Raw genomic sequence first — 20988 nt, forward strand, 5'->3', positions numbered from 1 at the left:
GGCATAGCAAATATCATCCCTCAGAATCCACATTACTTTTGCACTTAAAAATATAGACATGAAGTTTCAGAAGTGTAACACATTACAATGGTGAAAACAAACAAAACAAACAAAGACATAAACCTCGCCCTCTTTGAACTTACAGCCTAAAGCTAGCAAAAATAATGAAGTGTTGCAGCTGCTCTGATAGGGGAAGTCAGAGTGCTGTGGGAACAGAGCAGACAGCACAAGTACCTGACTGGTCTTGGGTGTGTTGGGCCAGCTTCCTACAGGAAGTGATGTTTAAGCTGGGACCTGAGGGATAAGAAAGCATTATTTGGGTAAAGAAAGGGCAAGTCTAATCTGAGACCTTAGCCAGATATAACAGTCAGGAAATGCACTCTGACCTGGTTCATCCCTGGGGAAATCCTGTGTGGAAATCCACTACCCAGCAGTTGGGCATGTCCGGAAAAACTGCGTGAAGCTTAACAACGCAACTGTAGAAAGTGCCTGAACTCTGTAGTTCATGCCTGTGAGAGAAATGGAGAATGTGACTTCCTAAGAGTTGTCTTGTCTTTAACTCTTTCTACACCATCTTTGCAGTGAGCTTCAATCAGAAGGGTACAAATCATGAGTATGTGAAAAAGTGAATGCATAAGTGAGAAGGTAGCTGAAATGCTCAAAGCATCAGGATATCTCTACTCTCTTTCTCTTCCAGGGTTTCTGGATTCTTTGTCTGAGCCTGGTCATGTGTGTAGAGGTGAACACTAACCCTAGTCAGGTCTAGTAGGATGTAGAGTATTCCAGTTCTGGAGCTCAGGAAAGAAGAGGTCAGGAGGCAGAGATTTAGGCTGGCAGTGGCTGAAACCCTACACAAACGCTATGTGATAAATGGAAAGATGAGTGAATGAATGAACAAATGACAGATTTTTAGAGATAGCAGAAAATGAAATTGTTTATTACTTCAAGGTGTTTCATCCATATTCATCTTTGGAAATGGACTGGAATTGTATTGTATATCTCCACTCTGATTTTTTAAATATTAGTGATTTTCATTATCAGAAAGTCATTTTTGCCTTTCAATAAAATTCAGAAAAATACCTATTGACATTAATGTGGGTAGCAGTTTGAATATCTTTTTTTTTTCTTTTGTCTTTTTGCCTTTTCTAGGGCCACTTCCCACGGCATATGGAGGTTCCCAGGCTAGGGGTCCAATCGGAGCTGTAGCCACCGGCCTACTCCAGAGCCACAGCAACGCAGGATCCGAGCTGCGTCTGTGACCTACACCACAGCTCACGGCAACGCCGGATCGTCAACCCACTGAGCAAGGGCAGGGATCGAACCCGCAACCTCATGGTTCCTAGTCGGGTTCGTTAACCACTGTGCCACAACAGTTACTCCAGTTTGAATATCTTAAAGTAGGAAGTTGAGGAAAGAAGGAGCTGTCTATATGCCATCAACCAAACAGAGCTTTCTAGAAGTCTCCTGAGCAAGAATATTGCTAAGGAACTCAGGAACTGCCTCAGACCTGAAAGAGGAAGAACAGGCAGCTCCAGCCCCATTTTAGGAGGTGTGTGTGTGTGTATAAATATTTGGGGTCATATATTTTAACATACTTTACACATACATTGATTTATTTTGAAAAAATAGGATCTTACTGCATAACTTGTATGTGTATTTCTTTTTCTCATTGGACAGTATATTGTGAACACCTTTCAATATCAATATGTATATTTTACATTATCATTTTTGTGATTTGGATTTTTTTGGGGGGGTCTTTTTAGGGCCACGCCCACATCATATGGAATTTCCCAGGCTAGGGGTCAAATTGGAGCTGTAGCTGCTGGCCTACAGCCACAGCCACAGCAAGGCGGAATCCAAGCCACATCTGTGACCTACACCACAGCTCATGGCAATGCCGGATCCTTAACCCACTGAGCGAGGCCAAGGATTGAACCTGTGTCCTCATGGATCCTAGTCAGGTTCATTACCGCTGAACCACAATGGGAACTCCCTATGATTCAGTTTAAAAGCTGTTTTCTGCGTGTTGAATATATCATAGAGTTATTTGTTCAACTTATGAAATCAATATGTGGGAATTTTTCTTTCTTTTCTTTTCTTTTTTTTTGTCTTTTGTCTTTTCTAGGGCTGCACCCACGGCATATGGAGGTTCCCAGGCTAGGGGTCTAATCCGAGCTGTAGCCGCCGGCCTACACCACAGCCACAGCAACACCGGATCTGAGCTGCGTCTGCAACCGACACCACAGCTCACGGCAATGCCGGATCCTTAACCCACTGAGCAAGGCCAGGGATTGAACCTGCAACCTCATGGTTCCTGGTCAGATTCGTTAACCACTGCGCCACGACAGGAACTCCAATATGTGGTTATTTAAAATAAATGAAACAATATAGAAATACATTATAAAGAGGTAATGTTTAACCTTTATCTCTTTTACCTCATGGCCCTTTACTCTACAAAACCACCATTGCTAGTAGGCTATGTGGCCTTCCAGATATTTTTCCTTGCTAATTAGTTACCAACTTAGATAATACAGATACACATATAATTTTATATTCCTGTGAAGAAGTGGGATCATATATCCATAATATCTGGAATTGATCTGCTTGTTTTTATTGTCATTTCCATAATTAATTGCAATTGAATTTTTCACATTTCATTACCAATAGTATTCCTCTGTAAGATTTATTCCTCTCAATAAGTATTAATCTCCAGTTAGATTTTCTGATTTATAAGGCAACAGAGCAGGTGTTTAAAAATGCACTGGTGGGCATTCTTCACTGTCTTGCACATCTCTAGGTAAATCCCAACCCTCTGAAAAATTAGACCTAATACTTGGGAAAGACCTTGGGCTTTAGAGATAGTGTAGGACTATTTCTAAAAGGAACATTAAAAAATAAAAGTATGAAAGAATGAGATTATATTTATATAACAGGATATCATATATGGATTTAGAGTAATACAAAGTATATTTATTTGGAAATGTTCAGGAAATATAAAACATATTTTGGCTTTTTACAATATAAAATAATAAACTTTAGTTTATTTAAAAATAGCCAAATCAAAGTTACGATGGAGGAAAATATTACATTTATAGTATCAACAAAATGATAAAAATCTAGGCATAAAAATGTTTGGTGCAGCCACTATGGAAAACTGCATAGAGATTCTTCGAAAAATTAAGAAAACTGGAGTTCCTGTCATGGCTCAGTGGTTAACGAATCCAACCAGGAACCATGAGGTTGCAGGTTCAATCCCTGGCCTCGCTCGGTGGGTTAAGGATCTGGCATTGCCGTGAGCTGTGGTTTAGGTTGCAGACGCGGATTGCATCCCACGTTGCTGTGGCTCTGCCGTAGGCCGCTGGCTACAGCTCGGATTAGACCCCTGGCCTGGGAACCTCCATATGCCTCAGGAGAGGTCCTAGAAAAGGCAAAAAGACAAAAAAAAATTAAGAAAACTACCATGTGATTCATCTATCTCACTTATCAATATTTATCCAAAGAAAACAAAAACACTAATATGAAAAGATACGTGCACCCTAATATTCATAGTAGTATTATTTACAGGAGCCAAATATGGAAGCAATTTAAGTGCCCATCAACGGATGAATGTAAAAAGAAGTAGTATTCCATTGTGTGTGTGTGATATATATGTGAAGAGATTATATATATGAATATATCAAGTACATTTACATATATATACATATATACACACACAGTGGAATACTACTCAGCCATCAAAAGATGAAACCTTGCCATTTGAGACAACATGGATGGACCTTGAGGGTATTATGCTAAGTGAAGTAAGTCAGGCATAGAAAGATAAATATCATACAATTTCACTTACATATGGACTATAAAAGCTAATAAACAAACAATCACAAAATAAATGACCAAACCAAACAGAAACAAACACAAACAAACAAAACAAACAAACAAACAAACAAAAAACATAGATACAGAAAACAGAGCAGTGGTTACCAGAGAGGGAGGGTTGTAGACTGGGGATTGAGGGGGAGAAATGGGTAACAGGGACTTTCTGTACGGTGACAAATGAAATATTTTTTGGCTTTAGGTTGGGATTATATTAGACAAAAAATAAGGAAATAATGAAGCAAAATCTGAGTGTATTGTCTGTGGCTATAAAATAATGATCCTGGTGTTCTTTTGAGGATCGTAATTGTGAAACCAGTTGCCGAAGTCTTGAGCAATGATAATGTCATTGCTCAGGTGTATGACTTCATGGGAATGGAGGTCTGTTTTGAAGAGCAATCCTGGTCCACATTTTAAATTCTGGTATTGATGAAAAAGGACAGAGGTACACCTCATTACTCCATTATCTCTTGAGAGTAACAAAAAGGGGCCTCCAGTTTAGAAGAAGAGGACACCGTAAATGATATTAGAGAGCAGGTAGATGATGTATCTTAAAGCAAAGGACATACTTCATTTCGAGAGGGACTTAAGTGAACCCTGAATACTGTGCTTAACTGGATTCCATTTTGCCATAAAATGATAACGAAAAACTTTAATTCAGGGGCCTTCAAAGTGCTTTCATATCCTTCTCCTAAAGCTGGAATAATACCCGGAGTAATGAGTCCAAGACCTGTGTCATTAGTAATTAGCTCCATACTAATATGCATTGACCATACTAATACACTCAGACACTTGATTATGATATAGTTCTCATTTTTCAACTGCAAAATCCTGGATGATTGAGAAGCAGGGTAGCTGAAATTCATATAAGTGAGGTTATAAAGAGGTGAAGGTATTTACCCAAAGTTGTTACAGAGTTAACTAGGTTAAGTCTGACATGGGGATCCAGAGAGGTCTTCTGACTACTTAAGTGGACTCTCCAGACGCCAAAGTATTGGCTATATTCCTATGAGTGCCTTGCTTTTTAAAGGACAGAAAATGATTCTCTGATGTGAACATCCAGAAAGTAAAATAAGAGGACAGGAAAGCACATTGAACTTAAGAAGTACAAATACAATGTTGTTTTTACCTCCTTCCACTCCCACCCTCTAGAATTTCCTGTGCCCTTGTCAAGGAAACTTTTGACTTGAAGCAGAAAAATGCTTCCCTTTTCAGAGAGGACATAGGGCATAAAGAACAACAGGGATTCTAAATTGAACCGGTCACCCTCCTAGGGTAAGCTTATCCGAAAACTTCCCCAGATCTACCACTCTGTATTATCAGCCAAGAATACATAGGAACTTCTCCTTTTAAAAGAATTCACTATGCCAAGATCTTGGCTAGATCTCAATAAATATTTGTCCGATTTAGTTACGTCCTTTAGTTACTATCAGACTAACTCTTCAATAAGGTTTTTGGGGGAGCTATATCCAATGGCTTCCCTTCTGATAAATGTGACCATACAATTCCACAAGCTTGTGGATCAAAAGCCCAGCTTGGGGAGTTCCCGTCCTGGCTCAGTGGAATGAATCTGACTAGCACCCATGAGGATGCAGGTTCTATCCCTGGCCTTGCTCAGTGGGTTAAGGATCCCACCTCTCAGTGAACTGTGGTGTACTTTGTAGATTTGGCTTGGATCCCGCTTTGCTGTAGCTGTGGTGCAGCTTTGACTTGACCCCTAGCCTGGGAACCTCCATATACCTTGGGTGTAGCCCTAGAAAGACCAAACAAACAAACAAACAAAAAACAACAAAAAAACACCCAGCTTGGCAAGATAAGACAAGTAGATAGACAAAAATGCAGAAAGGAGTAAAACATACACCTTGGCCAAATAATTCACCAAGCCACTACTCTATCAGTGATGAAATCTTGTACATAAATGTAACACGGTTGTGTCTGCTTTTCTGAATAAATATTTCTGGAATGAATGAGTGAACAAGAGAGGTACAGGTTGTGATGTCATCATCAAGAAATAAGAAAGAATTAGACCCTCTTGATCTTTCCTATCTATACACATTTCTCAAATATATTTGGATCATAGTATACATCCTGTTTCATAATCTGTTATTAAAATCACGGCAATTACCAGTGTTTCCCTTTATAGAAATTGATGCTTTTCTATTGCAACAAACGTAGCATATGGAGATGATCGCCACCTGCTGCTCACATCCAGAACTACATCTCTCAATTTGTCTGGGAGGTGGCTAAGCAAGGATTTGGGGAGGGTGGGGCCTCTGGTCTGACCCACCAAACAGGGCATGCTGGAAGCTTGAATGGCACAGACAGGCCTTCCTGCAGAATCAGATGCTGCCTGGTTCTCTGAGATCGCCACAGGAAGTTCCACCCCTATCTCAGATAAAGAGAAAGCCGCCAGTGTGAGTGTTTCTGAGAGTGTGTATCTGTGGGTGTGTGCTCCTATTTTCTATTTTGGGTCATAGCTTTTAGACATGTTTGCTTTATAGCATGTACTTATAAACATAGTTGCATTAATAATAAATGGAATTATATTGTACACACAGTGTATAATCTGCTTTTTATGCTTGATAATCATTACCGCTTCAAGTGAATATTTCTGTAACATCAGTTGCGTAAATTAGATCATTATATTTGCGCATTAAGGACGTCAAATCATAGAGAAATGTATAAATAGAAATGAAAAGGTGCTGTTTACCCTCCTAAGATAAATATTCTTAATAGAGTGCTAATATATTCTACAAAGGTTTTTGTCCCTATATAATGTACTAGCATATGTAAGTACTTTTGTGCAAATATATGCACAAAATACATATATATGCACATGTAAGTATACAGTTATTCATATATATTCAGGAAAAGAAATGGGGACAACATGCTAATCTAAGCCTCCCCCTTTTTTTTCACTTATGAAATCTTAAGGTTTTAATTTGTATTTCTTGCATTATTGTGTTTGGCTTATCTTTTTTTTTCATAGGTTTGTTGGGTACTTATATTGGTTTTTATGAAAATTGCAAGTTACTCTTTACCCATCTCTTGCTAGTCAAAAGGAATTTTTTATGTTGAGGATGACCATATAATTTATTGTTTCAATGGTACTTCTAAGAGTGAAAGGTGCATTGTTTTTTTGTTTCTTGTTTTTTGTTTTTTATTTTTTTGTCTTTCTGCTATTTCTTTGGGCCGCTCCCGCGGCACATGGAGGTTCCCAGGCTAGGGGTCGAATCGGAGCTATAGCCACCGGCCTACGCCAGAGCCACAGCAACGCGGGATCCGAGCCGCGTCTGCAACCTACACCACAGCTCACGACAACGCCGGGTCCCCAACCCACTGAGCAAGGGCAGGGACCGAACCTGCAACCTCATGGTTCCTAGTCGGATTCGTTAACCACTGCGCCACGACGGGAACTCCGAAAGGTGCATTGTTAAACAATAGACATAAATTGGGAGCATATCAAGCTGTAGGGTCACCTTCTGATATGACGTGAATATTAACTCGATGTCTGTAATACATGTGAAAATTTTCCTTCCCATTTTCTATTTCATTTTATTTTCTTACAATGCAAATGTTTTAACGTCATATTGATTTTTATTATTAAAAACATGGTTAATTATAAATGTTTGAAGAACAGACTGGGGTGGAGTAATTGGTAGTCTTCTGGGAGATTAGACAGAGAGAACATTCAAAGCCCATGAGGCCACAGGACGCAGTGGGAAAAGCTTGGGTTTTAGAGCAATTCTAGGCTGAGTCCCTGGTCTGTAATTTACAATATTGCTGACCTGAATCTTCTGGCTTGAGCTCTAGTGTTGCGGAAACCGCAAAAACCGTGGCAACGGAAGGAGACAAACAGAACTCGGGGATATGGAAAAGCAAGGTTTATTCAGCACCTGTGCGGGCTCAGAGGAGTCACCTCCAGAGTCTGAGCACCAGGTGCTTTGTTCTCAGTAACTTTTACACACTACAAGGTCTTGATTTTCCCATGTAAGCATCCCGGACCTCCCCCATCCCCAAGCAGACAGTGTTCCTCCCTAAGAGACTGAGCAAGCAAGGTTACAAAAGCAGAACTGATAAGCAATGCTGCGTACCTGATTAGCAGGGCTGCTGGCTTGGACATAGGGCACACAGTTGTTACATTATTACAAGAAGGGTGGTACAGTGACGAGCACAGCTGGAAAGGCTTGCAGCTGCCTTCTTAGCCAAGGGGTGTTGTTCTTTAGTTAAAATTCTATTTCACTAGGTTAGGAAGAGGATAGTAATCCTTAACTTGAATGTTTGTTTTCAGGATTAAAAGAGATATGGGTTTACTATGATATAAAATGTTCATTTCCATTTCCCAGGTCACCTTTCCAGTGTGTAAAAACCTGAGCCTTTGCCAGACTCTGACTCACTGCTTCAAGGATGAGCCAATGGATGTGGTCCAACACCCAGGTCTCTTGGCACAAGAGGCGGGATTTCATCTCCTCTGTCGTCTTCATCACCCGAGGGGTTGGTGAGTGAGTACCCATGGGGCTGCAGTAGGAGAGAGTGTGATCTTACCATTTCTCCAGCCCTGGAAGACCAACTTTAAAAACATTTTTTTCCCTAGCTTTATTTTTTAAATTTTTTGGCTGCCCCACGGCATATGGAGTTTCCAGGCCAAGGATCAGATCCAAGCCACAGTTGCGACCTACACCACTGCTGAAGCAAGGCTGGATCCACTGTGCATAGGCGGGGATTGAACCTGTGTCCCAGTGCTCCAGAGACATTACCAATCCTGTTGAGCCACAGCAGGAACTCCTGAGAGCCAATCTTTTAAAAGGGAGGCTGCTCTTGGTATGTTGTGGAGAGGGCAAGAGCTGGAACCTCAGTCTTGCCTCTTATGAGATGTGTGACTCTGGAAAAATTGTTTTGTTTGCTCTCCCTAAACCTTACATTTGCTGTAAAATGAGGGGGGGGGGTGACACCTTTTTCCCAGAGTTGTGTGGGGAAAATGAGAAGACTTAAATAACACTTGCACATAGTATGCAACTTCAACACAATGTACCTCTTACCCACTGTGACTCTCTCTACCATAAAAGAGACTAACATGAAAGGAAGAGCAGAATTGTCAGAGAGCACGTTTGGAAATGTAGCAACAAGAAAGGAAGCATTTATGTACCTAATGTATGAAGCTAAGTGCCATTTCTGTGTTGTGGGATCTGAGGAAGTTAGGGAAAGGGAGGATAGTCGTTGCACTGTTTTCTTTTATTCCATGTAATTTCCTGTCTCTGTTACATCACGTTCTATTTGAACATCCAAAGAAACAGTTTTCCACTAAGCCCTGAAAAGAAGAGACAGAAGAGGGGAATCAGGCGTGGTAACACAACACTGGACCTTACACAATCCTCATCTCCAATATAGGGGTCACGTGAACTATGACTATGGTGAGGGGTTTGGGCCCTGGCTACTACTATTTTCAGGTTGCATGAACCTTTGACAAATTGCTTAATTTTCTGAGCCCCATTTAAAAAAAATTCTTTCAAATGACAACTACAATAGCAACAGTCTCATTAGGTTGTATTGAAAATTAAATGAGAGAATGCATGAAAAGCATTTAGTAAAATGTCTGGCACTAAGGGCTCAGTAAATGTTATCTTCATATTCTTTCATTGTTAGCCTTCTCAAGCTAATCACAAGAAGGATAAACGCTTGTGTCTGGGGAAGGCTATGAAGTGTCACCTCGGATGGCAAGATTTTTTGAAGATGTGGTATTAAAGCACTTCGACCCTGGTGAAAGAAGTGACATAGATTTTAACAGGACAAAATAGAAAAATAAGAAGCAGAACTGATGCACAGAAATACTAAGTATTTGAGAAATGTGGCGTTTCCAGTTGCTCGATAATTTATAGAATTAAGGCTTGTTGCTGGATAATTGGTAAACTGTTCCCTGCAAAGGGAAGGAAGATCTTATCCTCATGCCATATGATATAATGTGAAGGCCAAAATATTCACGCACAATACCACATATCCATCTAGTGTGATTCTAGTAACATATAGTATGTCCAGTTGTGTATGTATGTGCACATATGTGGATATTTCTGGTTGCAAAGGGATGTAACAAACCATGAGCCCTTTATCAAGGACAGTAAGATTGGAGGTTATTTGTATCTTTTTATACTTGTGTGTACTTATGATAATATCCTAAGTGAACATGAATTACTTTTATAGTCAGCCACAAAGCCTAAAACCTTTTTATAGTTAAGGAACACCAGGCAGTATGATGAGTTGCAAAGAGAAAAGGCTTTGGGGTCTTACACACTTTGTGTTTTCATCTGGGCTCTGCCCATTACTGGCGAGTGACCCAAAGGTAAGGTATTTAATGCCTCTTCAATTTTCCCATTCTGAAAAGGAGGAGAGTATGCATTTCTTTATAGGGTTATTGAAGTAATTGGATGGAATTACCGAAATATGAATTATTGTGCTATGCTTTATTCTCAAGGACACCTGGGATCCCATTCCAACTTTGCTGCTTATTCCTACAAGTTTCTTCACCCATCAGAACCTCAGTTTCCTTATCTTCAAATGTAGTAGTAAAATTCATCCTGAGATGTTATATATGAAGTTAGCTGTCAAACATAATGTCATGATAGGTGCTTGCTCTAGGCACCTAATTCCATGAATATTATATATACTGTAACTTTCTGACTGGTTACAGAAGAATTAATGGTAATTTTTAAATTTTCTTTAAGTAATTCTTACTTTCTTCTATTTAATTAAATATTTTCTATCCTGAGAAGCCTGGGCTGCCTTCAGGGCTTTCATTCTGCCCTGAAGAATTTATCTTACAAGAAAACTTGCTCCAAGAATTTCCTATTTGAAACAATGGTACAATCATGATGATTGTGCATATATTTTTGGAACTTGTGTAAGATTTTCCATAGGATAAATTCCTGATAGTGAAAATTTTCTACCAAAGCATATTGGATTGCCAAATACAGATTTTTAAATGTTCAATAATCAAGTCCTACTCCCACCAGCAATGGGTGAGAGTTCTTCTTTCCCCACAGATCCCAGTCAGTTAAAAAGGGGTTTATGCACTTTGACCCAGAAACTCCTCTTGCAGGATTTTGTCTTGCAGGACAATCTGCACAGAACTCTATATTACAGAGATTTACCCCGTGGTTGAGGTAGAAGGATCAAGGGATAGGAGAGTTGAAGATTACTGAAGCGAAGCAGTTGAAGTGATACACTCACTCTAAGCTGGATAGGGAAAGAGAATGCTAGATTTAAGGGCGCTGATGAACTGGGAGAAAAAAGGGTAAGATGATGGGTTCCACCCTACCCCAAGGGAGCCCAGGAAACTGGGTGCCTGCTCTATGCATGCTGGCATTGCTACCATGCATAGTTTGTTTTTTGTTTTTTGTTTTTTTTTTGTTTTGTTTTTTGTCTTTTTAGGGCCTCACTCACAATATATGGAGGTTCCCAGGCTAGGGGTCAAATTGGAGCTGTAGCTGTAGGCCTACGCCACAGCCACAGCAACGCTGGATCCGAGCCAAGTGTGCGGCCCACACCACAGCTCACTGTACTGTCAGATCCTTAACCCACCGAGCAAGGCCAGGGATCAAACCCCCGTCCTCATGGATACTAGTTGGGTTTGCTAACCACTGAGGGGGGACTCCTCACGATGGGGACTCCAGTGCCATGCATAGTTAAAACCTCCCTCAATCTTCATAACAGTTATGTGAAGGGGATGTTTTCAGTTCTATTCTCTAGATGAGGAAACTGAGGCCCCAACAGGTGAAGAGCTATATTTCATTGAATCTAAGATACCATCACTTTTAAGACACATGGTACTTTAGGCACTATTAAGAAAGACAAAATACTGCTATTGTAAGATATCAGTGATTGGGGTATTAAAGACTGAAACAAACGTATGCCTTAGAATGGGTGAAATGCAAGGTTGTATAGGACCGTGCATCCGTTCTGTCGAAAAATTGAGATTACAGCCTATCGTTTCCTGATATCAAACCGCATGTTCTTGACATAATTTTAAAAACCTTAGTGGTAAATCAGACTTGTACAAATCAGGTAATATATTCTTCTCCTATTGTCTTTATTGTGTGATAAGGTAGAAATATTTACATTCATTTCTGATAGCTAGGTGCTAGTCTATTCCCTCCTGAGTGACTGTAAAATAAATATTAAGAAGATAGAGTCTATCATCAGGATCACTTTAACCTGATCACATTTTGTTATCTAAAATTCTTTTTTTTTTTCTTTTTACTGTTGCACCTGTGGCATATGGAAGTTCCCGGACTGGAGGTTGAATTGGAGCTGCAGCTGCTGCATACGCCACAGCCACAGCAACACCAGATCTGAGCCGTGTCTGTGACTTTCACCACAGCTCACAGCAACACTGGAAACTTAACCCACTGAGTGAGGGCCAGGGCTCAAACCTGCATCCTCATGGATGCTAGCCAGGTCCATAACCCGCTGAGCCACAATGGGAACTTCCTGTTACCTAAAATTCTTATTTGCTTGACACTCAGCCTTATGTGGCTCTGCTCCCCTCCCATCTATTACTTAGAGAATCATTTTTAAAGATTTACCTAATACCTTCTAGTCAGGGGCCAGGGTTGGTTGGGAGTGGGGTGAGATGTTGGAGTGTGTTCTTTTTGAAGGATGCCTGGAGTTGCATTGCTAAGTAATAGGATTTACTCCTTCATTCTTCCTACTTAATAGAATCCACATTGCCATATATGGAGTTTTCTTATGCAGAGCATGTACATACAGAAACAAATGGAAAGTACTAGGATGTTGGAAGTAATCAAAACCTGCTAAAAGACATGAAAAGATTGCTAAAGACAGCAAATAAATTTTCTTTCAAAACTAATTTTATTGAGGTAACATTGATTTATAACATTGTATATGGTTTTGGCTGGGCATTAAAATTCTAGTTGAATAAAAGAAAACCGAGGGGGGGATGTGAGCAAGGCAAGTTCAAAAGGCTAAAACGTGAATTTCAGAATTTTGACTTTCATTCACAGCATTATTTTAATAATGATAATATTCCTAGTCCTGTTAAATGCTAACATTATAGACACGTGTAAAATAAAATATAAAAGTCTCCCTGACTACATATTTCCTTATTACTCTATACTGGTAAGTGCCACCCTACAGAATTGACCCTCATGTGAGACTAATTGTTGTTGTTTGTTATTAAAGAAATATATTTCCCAATGTGCACAGACATGGAGCATCATGTTTTTCTCTTCTTAAAATATACAAATCAAGCAGCTAAATATGCTAAAGTGAGACGCATCACGACATGCACCTTCAAAAGGGGGTGCAGAATATTCCAGAGGAAAGACAAATGGGAGAGCTCTGAACTATGAAATAAGGCCATTTTTATGTTTACCGTGTGGATTATAAAATGATAATATTGTTTACTATACATGCCTTTAATAATTTAAAAATACATGAACATATAAATTAAAACTTGAACGCGTCCATCACTTGCCAAGACCCTGTTGTGAGATGCTTCATATCTGCTTCTGCATGCCTGCAGGTAAAAGCATTTGGCTGATTCTATTTTTACAAGGACTTTAAAATTCTAAGCAAAACTTTCTTGCTTAAAAGAGAAAAAGTAGAGCATCATGTTGCCTCTAACTCATATGAAGGAATTTCTACCATTCATAGCAGCCAGAGAAAGAAGCTTCACACTGCTTCACATTCCATCCCTCTTCAGTCTACGAGAATTCTACAAGTCCATTCCTGACCAGACATACAGAATGAAGACTAGAGGCCACTCAAAACTGAAGATGCTACTCTGAGATGTAACTCAGGTAGAGAAACCCTGGACTTATAACCTGCAAATTAAAACTCCCAGGAGGTTTTCACATACTACTTTTGCTCCTGCTCTCCCATTTTATTTCTTTTTAATTTACTTTTTTTTTTTTGTCTTTTTGCTATTTCTTGGGCCGCTCCCACGGCATATGGAGGTTCCCAGGCTAGGGGTCGAATCAGAGCTGTAGCCACAGCCTACTCCAGAGCCACAGCAACTCGGGATCCAAGCCGCGTCTGCGAACTACACCACAGCTCACGGCAGTGCCGGATCGTTAACCCACTGAGCAAGGGCAGGGACCAAACCCGCAACCTCATGGTTCCTAGTCGGATTCGTTAACCACTGCGCCACGACGGGAACTCCTTTAATTTACTTTTTTATTAAAGTATAGTTGATTTGTAATGTTGTGCCAGTTTCTGCTGTACAGTAAAGTGACCCAGGCATGCATATATATATATGTATATATATATATACACATTCTTTTTCTCATACTATCTTCCATCATGTTCTATCCCGAGAGATTGGATGTAGTTTGCTGTGCTATACAGTACGACCTCATTGCTTATTCATTCTAAATGTCTGTCAAATTTTAGCAGCTGCTCCTGAAAGCTCAGTTTTGTCTGGTCTTGAAGGAAACACCAGGATGTATCACCAACAAACCCTCAGTTAATGCCCTTTGTGATGCCAGACCGCTTCAATGCTCCTATACAGGCTTCTTCCAAAAACAGTGGGAAATTCAATTTCGTTAAGGTTTTTTTTTTTCTTTTCAGGGCCACACCTGTAGGCCACACCTGTAGGATATGGAAGATCCCAGGCTAGGGGGTTGAATCGGAGCTACAGCTACCGGCCTATGCCACAGCCACAGCAACACAGGATCCAAGCCGTATCACAAGCCGTATCACCTACACCACAGCTCACAGCAAAACCGGATCCTAAAACCCACTGAGCGAGGCCAGGGATTGAACCTGCATCCTCATGGATACTTGTCTGATTCATTACCTCTGAACTCCCAGTTTTGTTAAGGTTTCATATCAGGTTCCCAACTATATCAGTTTATCTTGTCAAGTCAAAATAAAATGATAACTGGTTAACAAATAGCAAAAGAAAAGTTACTTCTGGCTCCACGGTTGGGCATGTCATTTCAGCACTTGCCATGTTGCCATAACACTTGGTTCTTGTTGAGAGTGGGGAGAAAAGCCACTACAATTCAAGCATATGATACCACTCACATTAAATCCTTACACTATTCCATGGGAAACTGCCACCATGGGAGATAAAAGAACCTGGGATTTAGATATCAGATGATCATGTTAAGACCAGTTTGGGGGAAATGGGGAGTTCCCAGTGAGGTTAAAGCCTCAATATTGGGGAGTTGCCGTTGTGGCTCAGCGGGTTAGGAACCTGAGGATTCGGGTTTGATCTCTGGCCTCGGATCTGGCATTGCCGTGGCTACAGTGTAGGCTGGCAGCTGCAGCTCTGATTCAAGCCCTAGCCTGGGAACTTCCATATGCTTCAGGTACGGCCCTAAAACAACAAAACACAAAACCTTGGTAATGAAAGATAACTTTTAGGGATCTGCTGTACAACATCGTGCTGAGAGCTAACAATATTGTAGTGTGCACTTGAAAAATCTGTTTAGAGGGCAGATATCCTTTTAAGTGTTCTTACAACAATTAAATAAGAGTTAAAAGTAAAAAAAAAAAATGAAAACGATCAAGATATTTGAATTTTCTAGAACCTTCCAGAGACTGTGTGGGGACTTTTCCTTATTGATTCATACAATACATTACATATTCTTCATGAATTTGGATACTAATCTTTTGTTCATTATATTTGATCCAATTGTTTTTCTATTTGGAGGTTTTCCCTTTGAAGCGTTTTTAAATGCATGTTTTGATACACAAAAGCTATATATTTTATTATACTTTAGTGGTCAGTCATTTGCTTTATCGTTTGTACTTTTGGGGCCTTGTTTTAGAAGGTTTTCCTACTGCAATGTCAAAAAGTTTATTCCTTTTTTTTTCTTCTTCTTAGGGCTGCACCTTTGGCATATGGAAGTTCCCAGCCTATGGGTTGAATTAGAGCTGCAGCTCCTGGCCTATGTCACAGCCACAGCAATGTGGGATCTGAGCCTTTGTGACCTGCACCGTAGCTCAGTGCAAGATCCCTGACCAGCACTGAGCAAGGCCAGGAATCGAATCCGCATCCTCATGAATACTAGTCGAATTCATTTCCCCTTCGCCACAATGGGAACTCCCTAGTTCCTATATTTAATTATAAATGTTTCCAGGCTTTTTTTTCACATTTAATCTTTAATCATCCTGGGCCTGAATTTTGATTGGTATGAGATACAGATGCAATTTTATTTTATTTGACATATAAACAATTGTGCCAATACTACTAATTGAATAACCCTTCTCTTCTCACTTACCTGATCATATGACCTCTGTCATAGATTGACATAGATTCTCTATCTGGATGGTTCTGTGTCCAGGTTCTTTCTTAGGTTCTAACGGTTTATTTATAGTGTTGCCAAATTTAGCATATTAACATCAGTACCCATTGTTTATGTGAAATTCCATCTTAACTGGGATTTCTGTATTTTATCTGACAAACTTAATTGTTTGTCCCTGTGCCTATGTCATACTGTCTTAATTACTATAGTTTTCTAATAGGTCATGGTGTCTGGTAGAGCAAGTCTCCCTATCTTGTTTTTGTCTTCAGAATTATCTTTGCTATTCCTGGTACTTTTGCTCTTCCCAGATACAATTTAGAATCAGCTTGTAAATTTGGGAAACTTATTTTCTGGACTACTATAATGTCAGTTTTTATAATTGTTTCATTTACAAAATGCTTGAAAAGATTTTAATTTATCTAATTGTTAGTATAGAAACCTAAGCCCATTAGATCAATGTTGTTAATTTTATTTTTCAAGTCTTTTATATATTTACTTGTGTTTTTGTTTTTGTTTTTGCCTGCTTGATCTATCCTTACTGAGAGAGGAATGTTAAGAACTCTCACTATAATGGTAGATTTGTCAATTTCTCTTTGTAATTCATCACTTTTTGCTTTGCGGGGTTTGAAGCTGTCTTATTAGGAGGCATAAAAACATATAACTGTGATACCTTCCAGGAGAATTATACCTTTCATCATTCTGTATTGACCCTGATTATCATTAATAATGCTTTTTGCCTTAAAGACTATTTTTTTCCTGACAACAATATAGCTACTTCAAAGTCTCTTTTATTCAGCATTTGCCCAGCATATCTTTTTCTGTCCTCCTACTTTCAACATTTCTATGCTGTTATGTTTCAGTTGTAAGTCTTAACTCCACATATCTGGAATTATTTTTTCTTTTCTGTGCCATTACATTTTAGGGGTGTCTCTTCTAAATTTCATGTAACTGGAGTTCCTGTCATGGCACAGCGGAAACGAATCTAGCTGGGAACCATGAGGTTGCAGGTTCAATCCCTGGCCTTGCTCAGTGGGTTAAGGATCTGGCGTTGCTGTGAGCTGTGGTGTGGGTCGAAGATGCAGCGCAGACCTGCGTTGCTGTGGTTCTGGCATAGGCCGGCAGATGTAGCTTCAATTTGACCCCCAGCCTGGGAACCTCCATGTGCCACGGGGTATGGCCCTAAAAAGCAAAAAATAAATTAAATAAATAAATAAATTGCATATAACTAGACTTAAAAAAATCAGATATTGCTATTTTTAAAAACTAGCTGGGTTAGTTTATATTTAGTATGATTTCTTATATATTTGATTTATTTATAACATTTTATTTTGTCCTTTCCTGCCTTTTCTATGCTCCTATTTTTTTCTGCCTTCCTGGAATCTTTTGGATTCTTTCAGGTTTTTTCCTCTTTTAAGTCCTTGCTTTAATTCTACTTCTTTGGAAATTATACATTAACTTGTTATTTAGTATGATATTTTAGTCATTATCATTAATTTTTTTTTTTTTTTACAATTTGCTCATTTTATCTTAAAACCAGAAAACTTGTACAGAGAGGCAGGGAAATACCCAAATGTTAACAGTTGCTGTCTTAATTGTTTTTAAATGTTTCCTGTGGTTTCTGACAAGCATTCTTCTTTAAGTGTTGTATCAGCATCTTTGACTCAGGACTGATCTTAAACGTGGTCTGTTTTTTTTCAACACAGGTTACCAAAGTATAGTCACTCTGACTCTTTTTAGATGTCCAGTTCTCAAAATTTGACAAATGCATATAGTTGGCATCCTCCACCAGAATAGACTTATAAACATTTCTATCATCTGGAAAAGTTCAGTTTAAAAAAAAAATAAATAAAGTTCAGTTGTGCCCTTTTGCAGTCAATCTCCTCCTCTCTCCCACCAGTCCCTGACAACCTCTGATCTTTGTCTCTATAGCTTAATATTTTCCAGAATTTAATATAAATGGAATCATATAAAGTAAATATTCTTTGGGAGAGCAGGAGGGGTTTGGCTCCTTTCAACAAGCATAATTACTTTGACATTCACCCATGTTACTTCATTCTTTTTTATTGCCAAACAATATCCCATTGAATGAATATACCACATTGTTTTATCCATTTATCAGTTGATGGTTTTTTCCACTTATTGTCTGTTATGAATAACGCTGCTATGAACATTCATGTACAAACTTTTGGGTAGATTTGTGTTTTCATATCTATTGGCATTGTGTAGAATCTGTGGGGTGCTTTGAGTAGTATTGTTATCTGTTAATATTGTAAATATTAAGTTTTCTAAGTATTAACAAGGAAGGAATGTCTTTTCATTTATTTACATCTTTAATTTTTTTCAGCAATGTTCTGTAGTTTTCATTGCACATGTCTTTCATCTCTGTGGTTAAATTTATTTCTAGGTATGTTATTACTTTGCATGCTATTGTAAATAAAATTGTTTTTTAAATTTCTTTTTCAATCGTCCATTGTTAATGTACAAAAACACAATTGATTTTTGTGTGTTGATCTTGTACTCTGAAATTTTGGGGGTTTTGTTTGTTTTGCTTTTCAGGGCTGCACATGTGGCATATGGAATTTCCCCAGATAGGGGTCCAATCGGAGCTGTAGCTGCCGGCCTACACTACAGTCAATAGCAATGCAGGATCTGAGCCACATCTGCGATGTACACCACAGCTCAGGGTGACGTCCGATCCTTAAGCCATTGAGTGAGGCCAGAGGTGGAACCTGCATCCTCATGGATACAGGTCAGGTTTGTTACCACTGAGCCACAATGAGAATTCCTGAAACTTTGTTGAATTAGTTATTTGCTATAGTAGTCTTTTGTGTTTTATTTCTTTTCTTGCCAAACTGCTCTGACTAGAACTTTCAGTACTTTGTTGAATAGCAGTAATAAAAGAGAACATCCTTGTCTTGTTACTGATCTTAGAAATGCCCTTTATCATGTTGGGGAAAGTCCCTTCTACTCCTAGTTTTCTGAGTGCATTTATTTTGAAAGGATGGTCATTTTGTCTGTTTTTGTTTTTGTTTTTTTTTTCTGTCAGTTGAAATAATCATTCATTTCCCCCCCCTTTTTTTTTCTGTAAATTTGGTACAGCACATTTATTGCTTTTCTTATGTTAAATCACCCTGTGTTCATGGATTAGATTCCCCTTGGTCATGGTGTTAAATCCTTTTACCATGCTCTAGGATTCAGTGTATTAGTGTTTCATTCAGGGTCTTTGCATCTGTATTCAAATTTATATTTTTCTTGTGGTAGCAAAGGAATATTGGCTTCAGAGAATGAGTTAGGGAGTACTCTCTCCTCTTCTATTTTTTGGAAGAGTTTGAGAAATATTGGTGTTGATTCTTTTTTAAATGTTTGGTAATAATCATCAGTGAAGCCATCTGGTCCTGGGCTTTTCTTTGTTGGGAAGTGCTTGATTACTGATTCAGTTTCTTCGTTTGTTATAGTTTTGTTGAGATTTTCTTTTCTTTTTGAGTAAGTTTGATCATTTGTGTTTTTCTAGAAATTTCTCTCTTTCACCTAAGTTGTACAATTTGTTGACATATCATTGTTCACAGTATTCTCTTATAATACTTTTTTGTTTCTATAAGGTCAGTTGTAATGCCCTGACTTTCATTAGTGACTTCAGTTATTCAAAACCTCTCTCTTTTGTTATTGTAACTAAAGATTTGTCAATTTCGTTAATCTTTTTGAAGAACCAACTTTTGGTTTTCCCCATTCTCTATATTGTTTTTCTATTCTCTGTTCACTTATCTCTGCTGTAATATTTACTATTTCTTTCCTCTGCTAGGTTTGGGTGTAGTTTGCCCTTCCTTTTCTTTTTTTTTTTTTCTTTTTAGGACTGTACCTGTGGCATATGAAGATTCCCAGACTTGGGGTTGAATCAGAGCTACAGCTGCCGGCCTATGCCACAGCCTCAGCAACACTAGATACAAGCTGCGTCTGCAACCCACACCACAGCTCATGGCAACACAGCATCCTTAACCCACTGATGGAGGCCAGGGATTGAACCCACAACCTCGTGGTTCCAAGTTGGATTTGTTTCCGAGGTGCCACAATGGGAATTCCTGTAGTTTGCCCTTCTTTTTCTGTTTTCTTAAGGTGAAAATATAGGTTACTGATTTGAATTTCTTTCTTTTTTAATGTAAGCATTTACAGCTATAAATTTCTCTCTGGGCACTGTTTTCACTTCATCCCATAAATTGTGGTATGCCATTTTTGTTTTAATTTGATGCAAATTATTTTCTAATTTCTCTTGTGATTTCTTCTTTGACCATTAGTGGTTTAAGAGTGCATTGTTTTGGAGTTCCTGTTGTGGCTCAGTCGTAAAGAACCTGACTAGTGTCCATGGGGATGTGGGTTTTGATCCCTGGCCTCCATCAGTGGGTTTAGGGTCTGGTGTTGCCATGAGTTGTGGTGTAATTCAAAGAAGCAGCTCTGATCCCAAGTTGCTGTGGCTGTGGTGTAGGCCGGCATAACTCTGATTCGACCCCTAGCCTGGGAACTTCCACATGCCTCAGGTGTGGTTCTAAACAGAAAAAAAAAAGATATCTTCTTATTGTATAGATTTTAATTTTTTGTTTTTCTTTAACAACATGCTTGACCGTGCTTGACTATGATGCAGAGTTCTTATTTGAATTATTTCACAGTAGACTTTTTGGGCATTCAGATTATTTACATATTAAAACTATTAAATATCTGCCTATAAAGTATGCTGGAAATCTTTTCCTACTATTCAAATTTCTTTAAAGTTCCTTTTCTGTTTGTTCTTTGATAGGCAAAGTTTTAAAAAATTATCCTTTAACTTTTCTAAATAAATACAGTTTACTGTAAAAAATGAAAT

Source organism: Phacochoerus africanus, chromosome X (assembly GCF_016906955.1).
Source record: "Phacochoerus africanus isolate WHEZ1 chromosome X, ROS_Pafr_v1, whole genome shotgun sequence".
In the NCBI taxonomy this organism is placed as follows: domain Eukaryota; kingdom Metazoa; phylum Chordata; class Mammalia; order Artiodactyla; family Suidae; genus Phacochoerus; species Phacochoerus africanus.